Source organism: Mus caroli, chromosome 7, assembly GCF_900094665.2.
Source record: "Mus caroli chromosome 7, CAROLI_EIJ_v1.1, whole genome shotgun sequence".
Classification (NCBI taxonomy): Eukaryota; Metazoa; Chordata; class Mammalia; order Rodentia; family Muridae; genus Mus; species Mus caroli.
The window spans coordinates 123,709,514-123,713,697 of record NC_034576.1 but is presented as its reverse complement, the minus strand read 5'-3'; the positions used below and the strand labels follow the sequence as shown (position 1 = coordinate 123,713,697).

General features: G+C 45.9%; 1 long non-coding RNA gene across 1 annotated transcript; it reads left to right on the top strand.

The window, feature by feature from the left end:
- The first annotated feature begins 317 nt into the window (after nucleotides 1–317).
- Nucleotides 318–2,791, top strand: LOC110297265. The gene is made up of 3 exons (XR_002378261.1): nucleotides 318–400; nucleotides 699–925; nucleotides 2,485–2,791. It is a non-coding gene; the product is annotated as an uncharacterized LOC110297265 (long non-coding RNA).
- Nucleotides 2,792–4,184: the final 1,393 nt, after the last annotated feature.

The window sequence follows — 4,184 nt, the reverse complement described above, 5'->3', positions numbered from 1 at the left end:
GCACCCTCTGAGGTTATTGGCACACAAGTTAACTCTGTCTGTTCTCCACAGAAGCTGGGACTCAGCTGTCCTCTTTCAACTTTCCATCTCCAGGGCCAGGCAAACGGAGACACTCCGTGAATAAAGATGAACCGACTTATTTACTAAACAGGGAGCATTGATGCCTCCTGGAGTCAAGTCCCACGCCCTGACCAGCCTTCCTCGGCCACGCCCCTTCCTGCCTCTGCGCATGATGGAGGGCCGATCTGCCCACTCTCTGATCCCCTCATTGGCTATAGGAACTATTGTAATCTATACTGCAAGACTCCAATCAGTGTAACAGTTGAGACTATGGACAGGGAGCGATCCAGAAACATTTCTTAAATCTCTGCCTTTGCCTCTTTCAAGCTGTATGCCCTAGGTAAGTTAATTTACCTCTCTGAGCCCTAGCCTCAGTTTCTCCCAGCTGGTCAGGCATACTTTCAATAAATAGCAGGCTTTGATATTCTGCCAAACAGTAATTACCGATGGCTGTGTCTGGAAGATTGGCTTGCACCACCTCTTCTGGGGAAGAGAGCCCTGCTTCCGGCCCACAGGGACCCTTGAAGAGAGACCTCTAGAACTGAAAGTCCACACTCAGTGATTGTGCCCCTGGGGAGCAGGAGGTAATGATCCGGGGACGGCTAATGAGCTTCCGCCTCGGCTCTCTCCCGTTGCAGGTGGTATGGCAGAGTTCCAGGCCCAGCGGCTGCTCCCTGCACCTGCCCCCTCCACATCCAATTTCTTTGCAATGGCCTAAAAAGCTAACCAAGCTGAAATAGCTCATTCCAAGGCTCTCAAACTCCGGCACCATTATTCAGTGTTTGCAGAGGCCTAGCCTCATCCCTGCCACTCACCACTTCCCATCTGCGGTATCTTCGATGCTCACCGTCCTGCTGGGCTTGAGGTAAGGACTAAAGAGTTGCCCCATAGGGCATTTCTAGCTGTGGATGCCTGCAGGGACCCTGTCATTCTCCAGCATTCTTTCCTGGTGCTTGACATTGTGGTTATAACCATAATTCTGTTACAATAAGATAAAAACCACTAGCAAACATCCCTAGAGGGATGTGGGCCATGGTAGCTTAGACTACCAGCTGGGAATCTGTTTGCCTACATTTGGCTCCATCATTTGATAATTGAAATCTTGGGTCTCCAAGTCCAATATCATGCTAGCTCTCTTTTTCTATGTGTGCGACATGAATTGAACCCAAGGCTTTGTACCTACTAAGCACATGTTCTACTACTGAGCTATATCTGCAGCCCCCAACAGTAGCTTTTTTTTTGTTACACACTCCTTGCTTTGTGGTAGCCAGCAGTTATCATAAACATGTGAGTGAAAAATAATTCTAGTTAATATTTATCAAGAGTCTATATTGTTATTTTGCTTAATTTGCTTTGTCTCCACAAGACACATTAGTGACTAACTTTGGGGGATGGGTAGTGAGTGTTAAGATTAGACACAGGGTCTATGACCCCCCCCCAATTGTTTATGTGAGTGGGTTGCATGAGAGCAAGAGGTCATTTCCCCTACATTTATTTGTCTATGTAGGGATGTGTGCATGTGTGCATAGACCATGACAATTTGTGGGCGGTGGTTCTCTCCTCCATGTAAACTCAGGTTGTCAGGCTTGGTGGCGAGCACCCTCACCCTCTGAGCCACCTCATTGGTCCTGATGAAATCATCTTAAGGATTCATTTCCAGGATTAGAGAAAAGGTGATTTATCCCAGGCTCAGCCCATAGACTGAGGAGGTGTGAAGGTGAGAGACACTTCCTATTTCTAATCATCTTGGTTCCTGCACGATTCTCCATGTCACGCTTGGTGCTTCACGCTGGCCCTTGTCAGGTTTAGCAACAGAAATGGTGGGCAGTCCCATCTCAAGATCCTGCCTTGTCTCTCTGTCTTTCTGCCTCAACTCATAGACAGAGAGCAGGCAGACTGCCTAGGCCCTTATGCAGCGAGTATATTTATTAGTGATACATTTCTCAGTATCATTTTTGGTACATTTCATTTTTCAGAAGGATACAGAGTGTCCCTTGGTGGTTGGGCCCTTTTTGTCCAAACTGGCAATCCATCATATTGTGGTTTGATGTGTTTCTCAAAAGTCCACAGGTTGGGTATTCTCCAGTGTCTGGGTTCATCATGTTTAGACCTGGTGCTTTGAGAGGTCAGGGCTAGAGAAGCCCTGGGACTGGGGCTCGTCCCTAGGTGGCAGCAGTGGCTTCATAAGAAGAAGAAAGGAGATCTGCCTTGGTTCCTATTCTTGTAAAAAAAAAAATATGCAGAGAACAACCTAAGAGAGAAAGGGTTTATTTTAGCTCACAGTTTGAGGCACAACTCAGCCTGTAGGGGAATTCAAGGCAGCAGGAGCTTAAAGCATTTGGTCACATTACATCTGAGGTCAGAAGAACAGGGCAATAAATGCATGCATCCTGGTGTTCAATGCCCTTTCCCATTCTTATACAGGATAAGAGCCCCAGCCTAGGATGAGGTGCCACCCACAGTGAGCCAGTCTTCCCACTTCATTCAGCATAATCCGGATAATACCCACAGGTATGCCCAGAGCTCCATCTCCCGGGTGATTCTAGATTTTTGTCAAGTTGACAATGAACACCAAGCAAGCACAAGACTCCAGCTAATTCATCAGCTCTGTGTCAGTGCATTAGGATGCAAGAAGACTCTTACTTTACTCTCAGCAGATGCCACGCCATGCTCTTGGACTACCCAGCTTTTCAAATCATGAGCTTAATAAATCTCTATTCTCTACCAGTTACCTAGCCTCAGGTATTTCATTACAGCAACAGAAAATAGACTAATGTCAATTACATGGGATTCATAGGTATTTCATCTTTTCTTTTGTACTCTCTTTTAAATCTCTCCTTCTCAGAGTCCCCTCTCAGATCACCTATCCCAGTGGTTCTCAACCTGTGGGTCACAACCCTCTGGTGGCTGCACATCAGATATTTACATTATGATTAATAACAGTAGCAAAATGATAGTGATGAAATAGCAACAAAATTATTTTTATGGTTGGGGCTCACCAAAACATGAGGAACTGTATTAAGGGGATCACAGTATTAGGAAGGTTGAGAACCACTGGTCTAGAAGAGGATTGCCTCCATTTCTTGGCCTGTGGTCCCTTTCCACCTTTAAAGACCAAGTTACTATATGTGAATAAACTTTGGTGAACAACATACAGACATGAGAGATACAGGCAAAGATTGAGAACCACTGATCTATTGCCACTCAATCCTTTCTTCTGGTCCATTTGAGGTATCACAAATGAAGATGGTCATATACCTGGAGCCCAGGCAACTACACCAGCTTCTAACTGGTGTAGTTCTCCAGAGCAATGATGCAGCAGACATGACTGGGCTGAGACCTGGTGCTGTCTAAACACACATGGACCATCTCTCAGAGACTCCCAGCAAACCTTGTGTTGGTACCATAGCAGAGTCTCCTTATTGCTCTAAAATCTGCTCATTCCTTTTTCTGAGTAATAGGACCATGTTAGTCAGGTTTTTGCCGAAGTGACCAGAACATATAACAAAAAAATGGTGATGAAGAATTTACTTTAGACTGAGATACTTAAGTCCAGTATGACAGGAGGGCATATCTTCGTGGCCAGGATACAGAAAGAGAAGGGACCCCCATGGAAACTCCTTCTAGTGATCTACTTCCTCTGGCCAGCCTTCTCCTTTAAACATGTCTTGTATGCATGGCGCAAGTTGGAGAGGCAATCCTTCATTCAGTACATAGGCCCCTTTGAGGGGCACCTCATATCTAAACTAGAACATTTCCCAGCTTCCCTTGCAGCTAGTGCGGTCATAGTTTTGTCAATGGAATGTGAGCATGACAGATCACTTATTTCAAAATAAACTGATTGGTTTCAGCTTCCTCTCCTTCCCTTCTCTCGGAGCTGAAAATGAACTTGATGGTGGTGGTACATGAGCCCTGACGTAGGTGAGAACAGTATCATCCTGGAAAGTGGGACAAGATAATAGACACCAAAACCCCGAGGGACCCTGCAGACAGGAGTTGCCTCCCTGCCCAGGACCATCGTCCATCCCTGTGATGTGGTGTGAGAGGGAAATGAATTCCTATTCATTTCTGTTTGAACTGCTATGTATTTAAGTCTCTCTGTTCCAGCAATGTATCTCCAGCTC